Raw genomic sequence first — 15,986 nt, forward strand, 5'->3', positions numbered from 1 at the left:
TTATTCAGTATATAATGATTAAATAATTACAACTATATTTCAATAATTAGAATTCAATAGTCCTCCATCCAGCTGTGTTTGAACACAAGAATGTGTCCTCATCTTGTGCTGTCTGCTGTCAGTAAGTGTGGTTTGAGGCCTGTACAACTGGAGTTTTGCTTACTGCCCCCTGCTGACTAGAACTCATATAGGTGGTACTTCAAGCTTGAATTGCTCCGATGGTAGGAATATTTCATATTATGCTCCGGTGGCATGATTAAATGTGTTTGGGTTTCTTTTTTGGTTTTTTTTAACACACGTTTTTATATATAATTAAACACAAGGCAGTATGTTTACAATGCCAAGGGAGTCTTTAAAGACTACAACCTCAGTCAACATTTTTCAAGCAAGCATGCTAACTATGCTGTTAACCTGTCAAGTCATGTCAGGTAATTTTTATTTTTATGGTGCTTTTCACAACACACATCGTTTCAAAGCTGAAAATCATGCTGTAACAGAAAATGAACATGTCTTAAAGTCCTCGATGTGTGGTTTAATTGAATAACGTGATTGTAGTTTATTTCTTTAAAGATTATTTGTCTTTAGGCCCCCTGTGAGCAAGCAAAAGGCAACTAGCAAGGAACACAAAACTCCAAATGGTGTTAGTTAATGGAGAAAATAAACTTGGGAGAAACAAGGCTCTCTGGGGGAGTCAGTTCCCCTCTGGCTAAACAACATAAATATAATATCAATATTACTATGTGTAATACAAGTCATGGTTTTAATTAGTAAACTGATTAGATGTTTGTGGCTAATGTTTATACTGAAGGATTTTTTACTGATAGCAGACATTCTTTTTATTATTTTTTAAAAGTCTTGTTGCTATTTTGTATTGTTGTGTACTGGAAGCTCCTGTCACCAAGACAAATTCCTTGTATGTGTAAGCATACTTGGCAGTAAAGCTTATTCTGATTCTGATTCTGATTAATGACTAAGTGTCTTTGAAGTCCATCCTGAATTAACTGTGGAAGTGCACATAAGATGCATTGTCCTTTTGTTATTTGGCTGATGAACGCTTTAGTTGGCAGTCATTTATTGTCAATCTTTTACATTTAAAGAGAGTGTAGTCCACCCTATGACCAAGACAATACAGGCAGAGGTCAGTGAGGTGCATCGCAGTCTGGCTAGAAGCTTGTGGCAGTTCATTTGAAGTATCCCATGTCTTACAGTTGGAATTGGCAGCAGTTTATCCTCTGTGATGTCCATCGTAGAAGACTGAAGTGATGTATGGCTGGCATAGGCTGCAGTTAGTAGTCATCTCTCAGCGACACATAGTGTCGGGAGTGGGACATCGGGCAGGACCGGAGCTGGATCTGGCAGGCACTGGTCACCTCAGGATATGTAACCTGAAAATGAGTCAGGAAAACAAATAGCATAATATAAGCATAGATGACATATAATTTAAAGCAGAGTTATAGAAAATGAAATGTGTTTCCAGTTCCGGCAGTCCTATCTCAATAACTGTGAGTTGAGGGATAATTTAGGTGTATGCCTGGCTGAAGAGATGAATCTTTACTTTAGACTTAAACTGAGAGAGTGTCTCTGAGTCCTGAACAATGCTAGGAAGACCATTTCATAGTATAAGAGCAAAATAGGAGAAGGATCTACCTCCTTTTGTAGATTTTTATATTCTAGGTATTATTAACAGGCCAGAGTTTTGTGATTGTAGTGAACGTGAAGGATTATAGTGTGATAAATGGTTGCTTAAGTAATGTAGAGCAAGACCATTCAAAGCTTGTTTAAGTAATAAACAGAATTTTAAAATTAATATGAAACTTAACAGGCAGCCAATGTAGCTAAAATAAAATGGGGCTGATATGATAGTTCTTAGTTCAGGAATACACTCTAGCTGCAGCATTTTGAACCAACTAAAATTTATTTTCTGAACCTGTGGGACATCCTCCCAGTAGTGCATTTCAATAATCAAGTCCTGAGGTCATGATCACATGAATTAGTTTTTTGGCACCAGAAATGGAAAACATGTCATAACTTAGCAATGTGTCTGAGATGGAAGAGTGCTGTTCTGTTTATTTTCAAAGAACAGATTGCTGCCAAATATAAAACCAAGAGGCAGATTCACTAAACAATTGTGCCATTTTTTGCATGTGGTATTTCAGTGCAAAAACCTGCATCTTATTCACTAACCACCCACAATCTATTTTAGTAGGCACAATCAGCTCTGAAATTGTGCTGCATATTGAGTATTTAAAATAAGTCATTGTCATTCCATTCCATGCAAACACACCTCGTTTTTATAAATTAGGCTTATTGTAGATTGCACTTCATTCACAAAAATTGCCTTGTGTAATTTAGACCGAGCTGTTATCGCCAAACGAAAGTAGGCAGTAAAATGAATTTTATTTAAAAGAGATGTTTGTGAACATTGTCAACCAATCATATCAGCAGTAATTAACCGAATAATCATCAAATGATGTATAAGAGCATTATAACCAAGCATATATCCAGATGTGTGGTGTTGTCAAGCGCACTTTCAGTATGTTTAAGAGATGATGGGTGTCTGGATCAAAGTGATGCTCTACGGGGCCTGGGTAACTCAGCGAGTATTGACGCTGACTACCACCTCTGGAGTCACGAGTTCGAATCCAGGGCATGCTGAGTGACTCCAGCCAGGTCTCCGAAGCAACCAAATTGGCCCGGTTGCTAGGGAGGGTAGAGTCACATGGGGTAACCTCCTCATGGTCGCTATATGGTCGCTCGGTGGGGCACATGGTGAGTTGTGCGTGGAGAATAGCGTGAAGCCTCCACACATGGTTTGTCTCCAAGGTAACGTGGCTATCAAGCCATGTGATAAGATGCGTGGGTTGATGGTCTCAGACGTGTAGGCAACTGAGATTCGTCCTCTGCCACCCGGATTGAGTCACTACGCCAACACATGGACTTAGAGAGCATTGGGAATTGGGCATTCCAAATTGGGGAGAAGAAAAAAAAAAAAAAGTGATGCTCTACAGTTCCGGCAGGGTGTGCAAATGCGGTGGTCTGCAGCATCCTGCATTATATAGCTTGGAATCGGGTCACAAGATCAGAATTAAACACAATTAGTTCAACACAACAAAGGACTGTGGATAGGCTAACAGTGAAGAGATGGTGTGAGACCGTATTGTTCAATTCACCTAAATTCAGAGAGAAGTTGTTGAATCAGGTCACTGACTTAACACTCGAGAAGGCAGTTGATATAGCGCGGTCCCATGAAATCCCTCAGAATCTGAGAGAAAATCTGCACTGGCAAGAGAAGGTGTAAATGTTGGAAAAACTTCTAGCCTTTCGAGCCAACATGAAAAATCAAATGACCACATGGAGTGTTTACACATATGGAAAAAATTAAATTTTAGGCTTGAACATTAAAAAACAGTGGATGGACACCACCAGTGGAAAATCTTAGCTGATACTATGCATTGGCAGCAGGTACTACAGCAACGCATCAGTCTTGTGCGAGTGATGGTGACTCAAAATTTAGTATTTCGTGGTAGTAATAAGTTGTTTAAGCCAAACAGTGACAAATTTTAAAATTTGTGGAGACCACTGGGCTCTTTGATAATGTAAATTCAGTACATACAGTATCAGGAGAATAACCTAGCAGGAAATGCATAATATAGTTATATTATTTCATAATATAGAATATATTATATACTACAAGATATCACTGCATATGGCTAGGGTTAGGGTTAGGGTTAGGTATGAGTTTTGTTGTAAACCATGGTTAGTCATTGTTGTATGTTACATAAGACCTAGTAGGAATGCAAATATCCTCACAGAAACTGATATATGATGTCACAGTATATGTTAGCTCATCCAGATTGGTGTCTGCACCCTCAAATACACTCCAATCAGTGCAGTCAAAGCAGGCTTGTAGTTCTAGCTCTGCTTCATTGGTCCATCTCTTTACAGTCTTTAATACAGGTTTAGCTGATTTTAGTTTCTTCCTGTAGGTTGGAAAAAGATGAACCAGACAGTTATCAGAGAGTCCCAAAGCTGCTCTAGGGACAGAGCGATATGCATCCTTTATTGTTGTGTAGCAATGATCCAGTGTATTTCTGTCTCTGGTGGGGCATGTAATGTGCTGTCTGTATTTTGGCAGTTCACAGGTGAGGCTGGCTTTTTTTAAATCACAGAGAATAATAATAATTGAGTCTAGGTATTGTTGCTCCATGTCTGTGATCTGATCAGCCAGCTGTTGCAGCGCTGCATTCATGCACGCGTGTGAAGGAATATAAACACTCACCAGAATAAACGAGAAAAACTCTGAGTAGAAAGGCTTACAGTTGATAAAGAGCACTTCCAACTTAGGACAGCACATCTTTTTTAACACTGTTACATCTGTACAACTTTCACTGATGTAAAAGCATGTTTCATCGCCTCTCATTTTTCCCGTTATCTCCACAATGTGATCTGCTCTGAACAGCTGAAAGCCCGGCAGATGTAATGCACTGTCTGTGATGGCTTTACTCTGCCAGGTTTCTGTGAAGCACAAAGCAGCAGAGTTTGAAAAGTCCTTGTTTTTACGGGTAAGCAGATGTAGTTTGTCCGTTTTGTTAGGGAGAGAGCGGGGATTCACTAGATGAATACTTGGCAGCACTGTTTGAAAGCCGCGCTGTCAGAGCTTGACCAGTGTGCCGGCTTGCTTCCCTTGCTTGCATCTCATGGTGCACTTAAACAACACAGCTGCGTCTCCAACTAAAATGTCCAGCAAAAAGTCAGAATAGTCCAAAACCAGGAAAATATTTTTTTTTCAGGCCAACGAGGATGGTTACAGAAGTGGGGATACAATTTTGTACAATCAGGCCGGGAACACACTGAATAAGGAAATCAGAGTGGCTAAAAGAAGCTTTCCTGATAAGCTGAAAAACAAGTTTTCAGCTAATGACCCTGCATCAGTTTGGAGAGGCCTGAAAGAATTTACTAACTTCAAGACACCATACCCCAACACTGTAGGGAACCAACAACTGGCTCATGACTTTAATGTGTTTTACTGTAGATTTGAAAGGCCCAGTCTCACACCCCACACCCGCTCTGACCTTCATTTAAAACAAACATCAACACCTCATGCAACCCCCCTCCACCCTCTTCCTGCTACTCAATCTACACTTAAGATATGTGAAGAGGAGGTGTGCCATGTCTTCCAGAAACAAAAGACAAGGAAAGCACAGGGCCCAGGCTGTGTTTCACCCACTTATCTAAAATCCTGTGCTGACCAACTGGCCCCCATTTTCACACAGATCTTCAACAGATCATTGGAGCAGTGTGAAGTTCCCTGCTGCTTCAAATGCTCCACCATCATTCCTGTCCCAAAGAAACCCAAAATCACAGGACTTAATGACTATAGACCCGTTGCTCTGAAGTATGTGGTAATGAAGTCATTTGAGAGACTGGTGTTGGCCCACCTGAAGGACATCACTGGACCCTTTCTAGATCCCCTTTAATTTGCTTATCGAGCAAATGGGTCTGTGGACTCAACATGGGATTGCATCATATCTTGCAACATCTGGACAGACCAGGGACATATGCAAGGATCCTTTTTGTGGACTTCAGCTTACTTCAGTTTCAACACCATCATCCCAGCTATTCTCTGTACTAAATTACACCAACTATCTGTTCCAACGTCTATCTGTCAGTGGATCACCAGCTTTCTAACGGATAGGCAGCAGCTAGTGAAACAGGGGAAATTCACTTCCAGCACATATACGATCAGCACTGGTGCCCCCCAGGGATGTGTGCTCTCCCCACTACTCTTGTCCCTGTCTACCAATGACTGCACCACCAAGGACCCCTCTGTCAAGCTCCTGATGTTTGCAGATGACAGTACTGTCATCGGCCTCATCCAAGATGATGACGAGTCTGTATACAGAAGGGAGGCTGTATGGCTGGCTCACTGGTGCAGTCAAAACAACCTGGAGCTGAACACACTCAAAACAGTGGAGATGATAGTGGACTTTAGAAGGAACACCTCAACATTGACCCCACTCACCATTCTAAACAGCACTGTGGCAGCAGTGAATTCATTCAGGATCCTGGGCACTACCATCTCACAGGACCTGAAGTGGGAGACCCACACTGACTCCATTGTGAAAAAGGCCCAGCAGAGGTTGTACTTTCTTTGCCAGCTGAGGACGTTCAACTTGCCACAGGCGCTGCTGATACAGTTCTACTCAGCAGTCATTGAGTCTGTCCTCTGCACTTCAGTAACTGTCTGGTTTGGTTCAGCTACAAAATCAAATATCAGAAGACTACAAAGGACAGTTCGGACTGCTGAGCAGATTATTGGTTGCCCCCTGCCTTCACTTTAAAAACTATACATTTCCAGAGTGAGGAAAAGGGCTGAAACAAATCACTCTGGACCCCACTCACCCAGCCCACTACCTTTTTGAACTGTTTCTTTCTGGCACGAGAACCGTCAGGCACAGGAACAGTTTTTTCCCTCAGGCTATCCATCTCATGAACAATTAAAACGTCCCCATTGAGCAATAATTATGTGCAATACACAGCTTAGTCTATTTATATTTATCCAACATACCCTATCTTTTCTGCCATACATTTACTTGCATCTGTATATAACAGATTTGTGTTTGTACATGCGTAATTATATATATATATATATATATATATATATATATATATATATACATATTTTGTCTTATTGTGTATTTCTATATATACTTATATTTTCTATTCACTTTTTTATTCTATTTATTGTTATTATTATTATTATCATTATCATTATTATTATTATTATTATTATTATCTCTGTCTTGTTGTTGTATTGTTTGTGCACTGGAAGCTTCTGTCACCAAGACAAATTCCTTGTATGTGTAAGCATACTTACTTTCTGAATATTAAAAATCTGAAGTGCAATGCCAAATTCTCTCTTCGCTCAAGTCTACAAAATATTTTTCAATCATTTTGGACTGTACACCTGATTTCAGCAAAATTGAGCATATGACTATGATAGTCCATTTTGTCAAGATTGAAGAATGTGTACAGATAAGTAAGCATTTCCTGGAATTCATTCAACTGAAAGAAACCACAGCTGCTGGTATGACAGAAGTGCTTATGTCCAAGCTAGAGAAGCTGGGTCCTGATGTTGGGATCATGGGAGGACAAGGCTATGATAATGGCTTGAACATGAAGGGGAAACATAACAGAGTGCAGAAAAGAGATTGTGACATTAACCCCAGGGCTTTTTTTGTTTTGTTTTTTGTTTTTTGTCCCATGCAGTGCCCACTCCCTTAATTTGGTTGTTAATGAAATGAAATCAAATCTCTTTATTGTCACTCAACCATATACTCAAGTGCAACAGTGGGTGAAAGTCTTGGGTGCAGTTACAAGCAACATAGAAGTCATGACAGTGATGAGACATATACCAATTTACAATAAACATCAGATTTACACAACACAATTTACATATCTAATATACACATAATTACACAAATTACAATATACAAATAATAATATACTGTTGGGCCTCATGTATTCAGATAGAAGACAAAGGCAGGCCTAACAGTCATAAAAACATTCCTCAAGCCCCCACCTTCTTAGTCGTAAATTTTACTGATAAAAATCGCGCCAAAATCAAACAAAGGGAGTCCAAAACAGACTACAGATCCATGAAGCCTTGCTCACTAAAGGATCAAGCGCTCAACTCCTATTGGATGAGGCACACCACAGAACGTCCCTCAAACATGACATCATCAGGACTTCAAATAATTCTGAAATGCTTCCAGAGTTGCTTCCAGCGACTTAGTTCACCGAATACGGACGTAGCTTTTTGCTGCTCTCCGGTGCAGCCTCGTGGCATAAGGAAGTAATGTCCGACTTAAAACTGTAGCCATACAATCTCCATCTTGCTGGACGAGTTGAGATTACTCTGTGTTCAACCGAACACTCTAACGGATCCGAAGGAGACCGCCGAGCAATTCACATCTTCATCTGTTGGCCTACAGAAGTGAAGAGATTAAAGATTTCTCTTCCATCTTCAATCAAGTCGACATTTCTGAGTTCTCCGCCAGCCCGCCGAGAATCAACAGCCGTACCGCCCACCGACAGAGCAAGGAAACGGCCTCCCGTCATCACCCGAGCCTCAAGGAACCGGGTCAGAGTTAAAGGACGGAGGAAAACACATTCTACCTGTGTCCTCATGCGATTCAAGTAAGAGGTTTACGTCTGGGCAGAGATAGAATATTATAGCGTGTTATTCTTGTGTTTCAAGGTTTTTGCTTGTACAGTTTACGGACCGCCATGTCCGCTCATTATTAATACTCAGGGTATTAATTATCACGAATTTGTTTTGCTGTATTGTGGTCCAACCAAATTGGATTGTTGTGCATTTTCGCCATTGCGGGTGAGACAGCAACTGAGTTCATCCATTAAAGTCAAATAACACAGGACTTTTACGAGCCCCGCTCGTAAAACCGCGTCTCTGAGTGATGAACACGGCTGCTTTATCTCCAGCTATCACGAAATCAGCTTTCGGGCTGTCACTGAATAATCTCTCTCTCTCTCTCTCACTAACCACACTGACACACACACACACTGTCACACACACACCTTATGTGTTATAGGATTATTTTTATTTCCATATCTAATCATGTCACTGTTTAGTTTGTAGTTGTAAGTCGGAAGTTTATTGACTGCATTGTATTAATTATTAATTGATATTACTGCATAAATAAACTTTTGTTTATATTACAAAGAGAAGTGTTTTGGTTTGTTTTGCATACGCCTGTGTCATGCTGACGGGATGTCAGTGCTCGGATTCAAACCTTCATTCATTGTTTTTTTTCCCGAAAATCGATATTCTTCGGATGTCGATTTTCCTAAGAAAACAGTCTAATATTGAGACTGTTTTAATATTCGGTTATTAGTCCCTGATTCCAGGGTGGTGCCCCGTCAATGTTAATCCTTATTAATATTCTATTGATTTTTGATAATTGATAATTATCTTTGATTGAATTTGAATGATCAATAAGCTAGTGTTAATTTTAATGTTTCATCGATGTTAACAATTAACGATTATCTTTGATAAGTGTTGATTTTAAAGGATTAAAAAAAGCTAACATTGATTCTCATCAATGTTCTATTGATTTTTATAATTAATAATTATCTTTGATAATTATTAATTATTGCTAATAACCAAACTTGTTTTGTACATTTACTGGAGTCCCATATGAGGTTTTAATGAGTTAGATCCAATTAATTAACTTAAATATTGATTAATAACTACAGAAATAATTATTAATTATTATTAATAATTAATTATTAATTATTTCTGATAGTAACACTGATCTAAACAACCAGTAAAGCCCTACAATACAATGTACAGTATTCAATACACACAATATAGAACACACATACACAATAAAAATAGAATAGTATATATACAATAAAAATAGCATATATAAAATATACAGTAGGTCGTATGTGCTGTATTGACATTCAGGCTGTCGGATGATAGACAGTTGCCAGTGTGTTGTTAAGAGAGAATATAATTTATGACAGTCCAGTGTGAGATAATAAGATTAATAAAGTGCAGTGCTTTCAAGAGTTCAAAAGTCTGATTGCTTGGGGGAATAAGCTGTCATGGAGTTGGCTGATGTGTGTCCTGATGCTGTGATACCGCCTGCCTGATGGTAGTAGTGAGAGCAGCCCATGGCTCGGGTGGCTGGAGTCTCTGATGATCCACTGAGCTTTTTTCACACACCGCCTGGTATATACACTATATTGCCAAAAGTATTTGCTCACCCATCCAAATAATTGAATTCAGGTGTTCCAATCACTTCCATGGCCACAGGTGTATAAAATGAAGCACCTAGGCATGCAGACTGCTTCTACAAACATTTGTGAAAGAATGGGCCGCTCTCAGGAGCTCAGTGAATTCCAGCGTGGTACTGTGATAGGATGCCACCTGTGCAACAAGTCCAGTCGTGAAATTTCCTCGCTACTAAATATTCCACAGTCAACTGTCAGTGGTATTTTAACAAAGTGGAAGTGATTGGGAATGACAGCAACTCAGCCACGAAGTGGTAGGCCACGTAAAATGACAGAGCGGGGTCAGCGGATGCTGAGGCGCATAGTGCGCAAAGGTCGCCAACTTTCTGCAGAGTCAATCGCTACAGACCTCCAAAGTTCATGTGGCCTTCAGATTAGCTCAAGAACAGTGCGTAGAGAGCTTCATGGAATGGGTTTCCATGGACGAGCAGCTGCATCCAAGCCATACATCACCAAGTGCAATGCAAAGCGTCGGATGCAGTGGTGTAAAGCACGCTGCCACTGGACTCTAGAGCAGTGGAGACGCGTTCTCTGGAGTGACTAATCACGCTTCTCCATCTGGCAATCTGATGGACGAGTCTGGGTTTGGCGATTGCCAGGAGAACGGTACTTGTCTGACTGCATTGTGCCAACTGTGAAGTTTGGTGGAGGGGGGATTATGGTGTGGGGTTGTTTTTCAGGAGCTGGGCTTGGCCTCTTAGTTCCAGTGAAAGGAACTCTGAATGCTTCAGCATTCCAAGAGATTTTGGACAATTCCATGCTCCCAACTTTGTGGGAACAGTTTGGGGATGGCCCCTTCCTGTTCCAACATGACTGCGCACCAGTGCACAAAGCAAGGTCCATAAAGACATGGATGAGTGAGTTTGGTGTGGAAGAACTTGACTGGCCTGCACAGAGTCCTGACCTCAACCCGATAGAGCACCTTTGGGATGAATTAGAGCGAAGACTGCAAGCCAGGCCTTCTCGTCCAACATCAGTGTCTGACCTCACAAATGCGCTTCTGGAAGAATGGTCAAAAATTCCCATAAACACAGTCCTAAACCTTGTGGAAAGCCTTCCCAGAAGAGTTGAAGCTGTTATAGCTGCAAAGGGTGGGCCGACGTCATATTAAACCCTATGGATTAAGAATGGGATGTCACTTAAGTTCATATGCGTCTAAAGGCAGATGAGCGAATACTTTTGGCAATATAGTGTATGTCCTGGAGGGAGGGAAGCTCACCTCCGCTGATTTGTCTATCAGTTCGCACCACCCTTTGCAGGGCTTTGCTGTTGAGGGCAGTGCTGTTGCCATACCAGGCAGTGATGCAGCCAGTCAAGATGCTCTCTACAGTGCTGGCGTAGAACCGTGTGAGGATGTGGTGGTTCATTCCAAACTTCCTCAGCTGTCTCAGGAAGAAGAGGCGCCGATGAGCCTTCTTCACAACGGCCTCAGTGTGGATGGACTATGTGAGTTCCTCAGTGATGTGGACACCCAGGAACTTGAAGCTGCTGACGCTCTCCACCGATGCTCCATTGATGGTGATGGGGCTGTGTTCTCTGTCTTTTCTCCTGAAGTCCACCACAAGCTCCTTGGTCTTGCTGACATTGAGGGAGAGGTTGTGCTCCTGACACCAGTGTGTCAGAGTGTGCATCTCCTCTCTGTAGGCTGTTTCATCATTATCAGTGATCAGACCTAACACCGTCGTATCATCAGCAAACGTAATGATGGCATTGGAGCTATGTGTTGCCACACAGTCATGTGTGTACAGGGAATACAGGAGTGGGCTGAGAACACAGCCCTGCGGGGCTCCAGTGTTGAGGGTCAGTGATAAGGAGATGTTGCTGCCCATTCTAACCACCTGGCATCTGCTTGACAGGAAGTCCAGGATCCAGCTGCACAGCGAGCTGTTTAAGCCCAGAGTCCAGAGTTTCTCATCAAGCTTGGAGGGCACTATGGTGTTGAATGCTGAGCTGTAGTCTACAAACAGCATTCTCACATATGTGTTCCTTTTTTCCAGGTGGGAGAGAGCAGTGTGTATTGTAGATGCAATGGCATCATCAGTGGAGCGGTTGTTGAGGTAAGCAAACTGCAATGGGTCCAGTGAGGCAGGCAGCACAGAGCAGATGTAATCTCTGATTAGTCTCTCAAAGCATTTGCTGATGATGGGGGTCAGTGCAACATGACGCCAGTCATTTAAGCAAGTGATTTTGGATTGTTTTGGTACAGGCACAATGGTGGATGTTTTAAAGCATGTGGGGACCACAGACAAAGAGAGGGAAAGGTTGAAAATGTCCGTAAAAACACCAGCCAGTTGGTTCGCGCACGCTCTGATGACGCGACCCGGAATGCCGTCTGGACCCACGGCTTTATGGATATTCGCCGCCGGAAGGATTGGGTTACATCCACTACGGAGACGGAGAGTGAACTAACCTCTGTAGCTTCGGCTGCGGGAGCTCTCTCCACGAGGGTGGTGTTATTTCCCTCGAAACAAACATAAAAATTATTTAGCTCATCAAGGAGTGAGGCAGCAAAGTTTTTATTCCCTTTGAAGTCTGTGATGATATTAATTCCCTGCCACATGCTTCTAGAGTGGGTGGTGTTGAACTGCCCTTCAATCTTGTCCCTGTACTGGCGTTTGGCAGCTCTGATAGTTTTGCAGAGGAAATAACTGGCTTGTTTATGCTCCTCTGCATTCCCAGAACTAAAAGTGGAGGTCCGAGCATTAAGAACCACACGAACATCACTACTTAGTGTAGATCCATATTGTTTTGATCGGTACAACATCCTCTATGCACTTCCTGATGAAACACGTTACGCTATCAGTGTAGAGCTCGATGTCATCATCGGAGGTGGACCGGAACATCTCCCAGTCCACGTGATCAAAACAGTCTTGTAGCATAGTATCTGATTGGTCCGACCAGCACTGGATCATTCTGAGGGTGGGTGCTTCCTGTTTCAGTTTCTGCCTGTACGCAGGAAGAAGCAGAATGGAAGAGTGGTCCGATTTGCCAAATGGTGGGTGGGGAAGGGATTTGTAGCCATCACGGAAGGGAAAGTAGCAATGGTCCAAAACCCGGTCCCCTCGTGTGTTGAATCTGATGTGTTGGTAGTATTTCGGTGCTATTGACTTGAAGTTGACTTTGTTAAAGTCCCCGGTCACAATGAACGTGGCCTCAGGGTGCGTGGTTTCCTGCTTGCTTATACACCCATACAGTTCCTTGAGTGCCCAGTCTGTGTCGGTTTGTGGCGGGATGTACACAGCAGTGATAATGACTGCTGTGAATTCCCTTGGTAGCCAGAATGGTCAACACAGAAGCATGAGAAATTCCAGATCAGGAGAGCAGAAAGACTTGATAGAATGTACATTCCTCTGATCACACCAGAATTTGTCGATCATAAAACATACACCACCACCTCTGTTTTTACCTTAGAGGTCTTTCACTCTATCCACTCGGTGCACTGAGAACCCCACGGGTTCAATGGCTGAGTCCGGAACCTCCGCAGACATCCAAGTTTCTGTTAGGTAGTTAATGCAGCAGTCCCTCGTCTCTTGTTGGAAAGAGATCCGTGCTCTCTGCTCGCAGAGCTTGTTGTCCAGAGACTGAACATTTGCCAGTAGAATACTGGGTAGCGGGGGTCGATTTGCGTGACGTCTTAGTTTGATGAGAATGCCGGCTGCCCAGACAAAGGGCTCCGCTGGCATGTTTGTAAACAGCAGGTCGGCATTGAGGTATTTAAAGTCCAGTTTTCAGTGTGCTATTGCAGAACCAATGTCCAAAAGTGTTTTTTTATTGTAGACAATAAGGCAGACAACATCCAAGACAAAAAACATAAGAATTGTAGACAAAACAAACAAAAAACTGCAACATTGAGTCAGAGCTCTCAACGCAGCAGCATGCTCGGCGCCATCTTGAGCATAATGATGCCACCTCTTGTTGTCTTCATGCTGTTGACTTTTTTGGCACTATTAAGGATGTTTTCAACTTTTTGCAGCATCTACCTCTTACTAGGAAGTGCTAAAGAACACATACAACAAGCTGTACATGGGTTTACTGTGATACCTTTGAGTGATAAAAGATGGGAAAGTAGGGTGGAGGCTGTAAAGCTGATTCGCAATCAAATTGGAAAAGTATGTAATGCCCAATCAATCACTAGTGACACTTCTCTCACTGGAGCATGTGCTGTAATAACCAGGTCAGGCACGAGTGGGATTGCTGTGAAAATTAAGGCTTTCTCATTCATGTGTTCTCTTGCTGTCTGGTATGACATTTTCTTTGAGATCAATATAACCACCAAGAATCTATAAGCAGCAGACTTTGATTTGTCTCATGCAGTGATTCAACATAATGCAACCAAACAGTTCTTAAATGAGTACCACACGGACCAGTCATTTGAAAGGGTGCTTTTCAGTGCCAAAGAACAGGCAAATGAGTTGGATGCAGAGGCCTGTTTTCCAGAACAAACAGCTGTACACCCCCGAAAAAAGAAGAGGATGTCTTCCACTGAGGCACACGATGAGCCTGTCATGGATCCCAAAGAATACTTTCGAGGAAACTTCTTTAACCACGTACTTGATAATGCTTTGCAGTCAGTGGAGGACTGACCAATGGGGTCAATGGGGGGAATTTGGCCAGGACACCAGGGTTATACCCCTACTCTTTACAAGAAGTGCCCTGGGATTTTTAATGACCACAGAGAGTCAGGACCTCGGTTTAACATCTCATCCAAAAGACGGTGCTTTTATCCAGTATAGTGTCCCCGTAACTATACTGGGGCATTAGAACCCACACAGACCGCAGGGTGAGCACCCCCTGCTGGCCTCCCTAATACCACTTCCAGGGTTAGGTTTTCAGTTTGTAAATTGGTTTATTTTGCTGTTGTATTCAATCTTTTTGCTCTTTGTTTTGCAATTGGGGATCGACTTAAGGGATAATGCATCTCTGTGTGTTTGTGTGTTTTCACACAGTAGTGATACAGTGGAAGTTCCATATGTGGGGTGACAAAACAGTATCTTGCCTAGGGTGGCAAAATGTCTAGGGATGGGCTTGAGCTAAAAAATATCCAGATACTATCCAGCTATGAAATGCATCCTAATGCAAGGTTTAAATGTGGCATATGTCTCATCATACATATTTCTATACACAATTTTGATAAAGTGTGAGCGGCAGGTTAACTTAAAGGGGGTCGCATCTGGCTGATGACATGGTGCGTTGTTAAATTAAAAACAATTATTTAGGAGGTATTATTTATGGAGGTACGCACACAGCCGGCACTGTGTTTGTCGGTGGTGCTAAGCTACGAATCCTGGTCAACATTTTGCAGCTCGCATAGTTTTTCATTAAATTCTACCCAAACCATTTTCACAGCATATATATTATTTACCTTAGTGATCACTGGATGATATATTGTGTATTTTCAGTTATATTTTCAGTTTATTTTGGGGGTTTGACAGCTTGAATGAATCCTTTTCAAGGCAACATACAGAGAAATTGCATAATAAACATCACCATTTCTAATCGTTACTTTTGAGCAGTAACACCAGTTTCATCCACTAACCTGCAAACTCATCAACGTTATTTTGTTCATACTTGAAGAAGAACAAAATCCTTCGTAACTTTTGTGTGTATGGTGACTAGATTCATACAGCTTTGGACTGCCACCTGCACCACATCGGTGTGTCCTGTGTGTGAGAGCTGTGCCTTATTCTACTCGTGATACACTTCTCAAATTAAGGACAGTTAATTTTATATCAATCCCTTGTGGTCTCCCAAAGCTATTACGCCAGACAATACTAAATGGAAGGCCAAGTGACAGTGAGTTGGAAAGCATACAAATTAGGCTTATTATTTAAATGTTGTTTAATTTTAATAAATCAATGCATTAAAAACATATTGAGAAAATAATGTGCTGATCAATAATCAATGTATAAATATTTTGGCATTAATATGCTCACCCAAACCTCCTCTGGAGGTGGTTTGAGATGCATTCCAGACAAAACTTGGTCGAGTGTAAATGCATCTGGATGCTCAAGTCACATACTTTGTGTAAACTTTACTCTGTCGAAAAAGTGCTGCATAGGAAAAATGCGAAACAACAGGTAACAGCTGTTACCTAGTATTTGCATAGGGTTTGCATCATGCAGTAAATAATAACAAAGAAAGAAACCAATGCATGTTGTAGAAGAGAC

The sequence above is a fragment of the Myxocyprinus asiaticus genome, chromosome 12 (assembly GCF_019703515.2).
Source record: "Myxocyprinus asiaticus isolate MX2 ecotype Aquarium Trade chromosome 12, UBuf_Myxa_2, whole genome shotgun sequence".
NCBI classification, from domain to species: domain Eukaryota; kingdom Metazoa; phylum Chordata; class Actinopteri; order Cypriniformes; family Catostomidae; genus Myxocyprinus; species Myxocyprinus asiaticus.